Raw genomic sequence first — 6000 nt, 5'->3', positions numbered from 1 at the left:
TGTATTATGGGAAGAGAGATTGGTTCATTGTGTAGCATTCTGCATCTTATCTCCCTCGCCCACCATTTACTAAAAAAGATCAGATCTATATTTAATCTTACCAAAAAGTAGAATGCACAGACAATGCCAGTGCAGAAGTGTAGCCCATTGCTCTTGTCAGTACATTTTGTCCTGTAATGCTTGTACTTCTAGGGATTGGTAGTTGATATGTAGCATCAATCTGCATATTATCTTCATTATCCTCTATCCCTTCCAGTATTATCATATCTATAATTATTCTCTACAAAATGTAGAGTACAGGCAATGCTTATGAAGAAGATTCTGTGCTGAAATTCTTGAGTTATCCTTCCCTTGACATGGAGAAGGGCATTATAAAGCCGGTGTTAACTGTTAATGTAAGTCAGTCCTTCTAAAGCCTTTATCCTCAACTGTTGTTTAATTTGCTCATATTCCCTATCGTTTACTGCTGTTTAGTTTGCTGTTTCTACCAAAATGCATGTTCACAAGAACCGTAAGTTCTAAGTTTTACTTGTAAAACCAAATTCTTTATTCATACCATGCACATTACTCAATACTCCCTATATGTATGCTTGTTTTTGTGGATCTATAATCCAGTGTGTGGTGAAGCAGCCCACGTTTGCACCTTGTCATCTCCTGTTTTATCTTACTGATGTGGCTGATGATATGAACAACATGCCATGCACATTAACCAAAATAGATACAATTATTTTCTCCCTTCATCTATGCTTGTTATGTTGACATGGTAATCCACTAGTGTGGTGAAGCTCCCCGCATTATGAACAATGCCAAATTATGCTATTGATATTTTGAACTTACTCTTTATTTTCTAATTTGAAATTGGATGGAATTGACAACACAGTTATCATCTTTGTTTATACACGTGCAAAACCTGTCATCTCTCTGCTTTGTTTCAGGGTGATATGCCTGATGGCATGCACAAGTCTACTGAAGGCTGTGAGACAAACCCAACATATATTGCAGCAAAGAAGGCAAAACATCTTAAAGATAGTGAGACAACCCCAAAGTCTTGTCTTGATGCAGTGTTCAAGTTACTCGAGACTAGCAGTCAGACAAGCTTACAGAATTCGTTGTCTGAATCAATTCGACTTCTTCAGTCCCAAGTTCTAGCAGAAAGGCATTCTGCAACTCAACTTCGACTTGCAGTCCTATCTCTAAGAAAGATTGCGGAGAACACCAATGAGAACCTCATCGCTAAACAGCTACACCTGGAAGCTATGACCGACATGCTAGGCCGGTCTCATAGCCTTGCTCAGCAGCTTGCGCAGCAGTTCCCGCGCAAGGCTAACCTTTCTTGAACTGTCTTGGAAGTGCTCTCGGTTCAGTATTATTTTGTTACATTGCAATGGTGCCTAGTTTTTGTAATCTGCTTCTTCGTTGCGCGTTATGATCACTGGTGGCGAACTTCGATGCCCAGTGGATGTAATATACTATAAATCCTTTATTGTATAGTGTAGGTTTATTCTTAGTTACTATGTTGTAATTTATTTATTGTATAGAGTAGGTTTGTTCTTAATTCTTACTAGTTGTTGCCATCATTCGCTATCTGAAAAAAATCAGATGTAGTCGACCGGGCCGAAACATTCGCCTCTAACGGGCCTGGTGTTTAGCGGGCCACAATTGGGCCGGCCTGCATCTTTCTTGGGCCCGAATCATTGGGGCCTTCATACTTTGCGCGAGGCCCACAACTTACACCGGCCTATATTTTAGTTGGGCCTTTTGTGGACCCAGCGCTTAGTTTGGCCCAGGTAGCGTTGGGCCATTAACAGGCTGAATATTGTACTAGCCTGTTCTGACCTAGATGAAACCATGGGCCTTTAGCAGGCCGAAATGCATATTGGGCCTCAATTTTCACTAGTCGTCGATGGGCCTTCAGCAGGCTGAAATGTAGACGGGGCCTTTTTGGGCCCAGTTATATCATGGGCAGTTACCAGGCTGAAACATATCTCGGGCCTTAGTTGGCCCACTGATATCATGGGCCTTTAAGAGGCCGAAAGCTTAGTACAGACATCAACGGGCTGAATTATGCGACAGGCCTTTAACAGGCCCAAAGTCACGTTGGGCTTAACTGTTGCCACCTTTATCATGGGCCGTTAGTGGGCTCGATGTCCTGTCGGACCATATATGTCCCATGGGCAGCACGGGCCATTCCCAGGCCGAAAGTCACACCGGGCTGAAATGGGCCCATGTCTACATCGGGCCTCTAACAGGCCGAAAGTCACTGGGCTGTAATTGGTCCCAAATATTCGGCGAACAATTAACGGGCCAGATCTAGCTTCGGGCTGTAAATGGGCCTTTATTAAGCAGGCCGTTATTGGGTTGGCCCACTAGTACTTGAGTAAGTACTACGGGCCTTTGACTGGGCCGGCCTTTTTAACCTATATGGGCCTCTGTTGGGACGTGCCACGTGTTGACGTATCATAGGCGCTTTGGGTCCAATGAGTGGATGACATCTGTCCCAACGGTGAGCTGACACGTGTTTCCTCCAGCCAATGATGATTTTACACATGGAAAATCCCCTTTGGTCGGGGCTGTTAACGGGTTATCGGATCCAAAACCGGACCCGATAGCTTAACGGCGTTCCGTTACGGTGGATGCCATGTGTCGGTCACCCTTGACGAAAGCACTTCTGTGATGCGCGATTTATCGTCATGGAAGTGGACACTTCCGTGATGATAATTTTGGTAATGTCATGGAACACTTCTACGACAGCAAAGGTATGACTATCTTGATTCTGTCATAAATTTGTCATGGATGTACATGCATGACAGAAAACGTGTATCATCACGGATCATCACGGAAGTGTATTTTTTTTGTAGTGAATGGTAACGGTAACAGTGATAGCAGTAATTTTGTAGCAAGTGCAATAGTGACGATAGCAGTAGTAACCTAACAAGAACAATATAGGATAAATTCGTAGGCATTGGATCAGTAATTTGTTGGATGATATTCATCATGTGACACTCATAACCTAGTGCTAAACTTTTGAAAAGCATCGGTATTCATAAAAGATTTAACACAATCATACTTAAGCTTAATACCTGACTCTTTACCTTTGTCGAGTTCCCAATCTTCAGAGTTGCATTTAATTCTTTCCAAAAGATCCCACCGGAATTCCATAGTCTTCTTCATAAAAGAACCAGCACAAGAAATATCAAGCATGATTTGATCATTACGAGAAAGCCGAGCATAAAAATTCTGGATAATAATTTCTCTTGAGAGCTCATGATTGGGGCATGAATATAACATTGACTTAAGCCTCCCCCAAGCTAGAGCTATAATTTCTCCTTCACGAGGCCAAAAATTATATATGTAATTCCGATCACGATGAACTAGATGCATAGGATAAATTTTTGATGGAACTCCAATTTCAATCGATTCCAATTCCAAGATCCAATATCATCGCATAGCCTATACCATGCCAATGCTTTTCCCTTCAAAGATAAAGGGAAAACCTTCTTCATAACTTCATCTCTGGGTAAACCTGCAAGCTTAAACAATCCACAAATTTGTTCCACATATATCAAGTGCATATCAGGATGTTCGGTTCCATCTCCTGCATAAGTATCACATTGGATTTTCAAATCATTTTCGCATGAATGGCTGCTACAAATGACGACTATGTATATATGCCCTTTGATAATAGAGATATTAAATTTGACGTGCCTCTTGCAATGGATTCATTTCTGCAAAGCCTACCGAGTATTGTAGTACATATTTCCTTAACGAATTTTTTGACATCTGAATGGCACACTTTATTTGAGAATGTAGCATGTCTGCCTCTGTATGACTGAAAAGAAATATAATATGATTGCGTCCACGAATGCCTGTATGTGGCGGTCTGACAACCCACCTGCCCCCACGGAGGTGAGAGTGTGCAAGAAAAAAAACAGGATGGAGGGGTGGTGGTGGGAGGTGAAGGTGAAAATAAACTGTGTGTACCGGCCTACCGACTCCTCTTTAATAGTAGAGATATACGTGATTCGGTAAGCTAAGAAAATATATATGATTTGGTAAAATAAGAAAAAAGATATGTTATTCTTGTTGTATTAGGAAAGTTATGATTGTCATTTAATAGTAGAGATAATGATAATAATAATAAATGGCAGTGCTACTTCTTGAGCTTGCGTTGGTTTTTCCCTTGAAGAGGAAAGGGTGATGCAGCATAGTTGAGATAAGTATTTCCCTCAGTTAAGAACCAAGGTATCAATCCAGTAGGAGAAACGCGCAAGTCCCCAATAGATGCACCTACACAAACAATGAAACACTTGCACCCAATGCGATAAAGGGGTTGTCAATCCCTTCACGGTCACTTGCAAAGGTGAGATCTGATAGAGATAGATACAACTAAATAAAAGATAACTAAATATTTTTGGTTTTTTGGTTTACATATCTGAAAATAAAATATTGCAAAATAGTAGATCAAAAACAAATATGATGGAAAATAGACCCGGGGGTTGATGACCCACAAGTATAGGGGATCAATTGTAGCTCTTTTCGATAAGTAAGAGTGCCGAACCCAACGAGGAGCAGAAGGAAATGACAAGTGGTTTTCAGCAAGGTAATGTCCCAATTTTAAAAGAATTCCAGCCAAGATGACGGATCCAGCCGTAGGTGCCTCTACATGGGCTTCGGGTAACCAAATATGAGCTGGTACCATAGGCACTTTGACGGCAAAAGAGGCGAAAAAAGCAATCCATAGAAGGATTTGGCGCCGCTCACTAAATTCAGTGGTTAATAAAATTTGTAAATTGGTGGTTCCTGTTTGGAGAAGAATCAACAGAATAGCTAATAGCATAAAAATGGATCCAACTGAAGTATATAGGAAAAACTAAAACTAAATCAGATATTCCTCAATGTTTTGCATCATGTTTTCCTACTATTATTTATGATGTTTTTATCCATAATAATGCTTTTTGGAGTAATTCTAATGCCCTTTCTCTCATAATATGCAAGGTATACACAAAGAGGGAGAATTCTGGCAGCTGGAGATCTGGATCTGGAAAAGCTACGTCAGGCCACCTATTCTGCACAACTCCAAACAAGCTGAAACTTCACAGAGATTTTTATCAAATATATGATGAATATTGGAGCAAATAACTACCAGAGGGGGCCCATCAGGTGGGCACAACCCACCTGGGCGCGCCCTGGTGGGTTGTGCTCACCCAGGCCTACCTCCGGTGCCCATCTTCTGGTATATAGGTCATTTTGACCTAGAAAAAAAAATCAGGAGAAGACTTTTGGGATAGAGCGCCGCCGTCTCGAGGCGGAACTTGGGCAGGAGCACTTTTGCCCTCCGGTAGAGCGATTCTGCTGGGGGAACTTCCCTCCCAGAGGGGGAAATCATCGTCATCATCATCACCAACAACTCTCCCATCTTGGGGAGGGCTATCTCCATCAACATCTTCAACAGCACCATCTCATCTCAAACCCTAGTTCATCTCTTGTGTTCAATCTTGTCACCGGAACTATAGATTGGTGCTTGTGGGTGACTAGTAGTGTTGATTACATCTTGTAGTTGATTTCTATATGGTTTATTTGGTGGAAGATTATATGTTCAGATCCAATATGTTATTTAATACCCCTCTGATCTTGAGCATGATTATCATTTGTGAGTAGTTACTTTTGTTCTTGAGGTCACGGGAGAAATCATGTTGCAAGTAATCATGTGAACTTGATATGTGTTCAATATTTTGATAGTATGTATGTTGTGATTCCCTTAGTGGTGTCATGTGAACGTCGACTACATGACACTTCACCATATCTGGGCCTAAGGGAATGCATTGTGGAGTAGCAATTAGATGATGGGTTGCGAGAGTGACAGAAGCTTAAACCCTAGTTTATGCGCTATTTCGTAAGGGACCGATTGGAAGCAAAAGTTTAATGCTATGGTTAGAATTTATTCTTAATACTTTTCTCGTAGTTGCGGATGCTTGCGGGAGGGTTAATCATAAGTAGGAG

The sequence above is a fragment of the Aegilops tauschii genome, chromosome 2 (genome assembly GCF_002575655.3).
Source record: "Aegilops tauschii subsp. strangulata cultivar AL8/78 chromosome 2, Aet v6.0, whole genome shotgun sequence".
NCBI classification, from domain to species: domain Eukaryota; kingdom Viridiplantae; phylum Streptophyta; class Magnoliopsida; order Poales; family Poaceae; genus Aegilops; species Aegilops tauschii.
Note: the sequence above shows the minus strand (reverse complement) of the source record.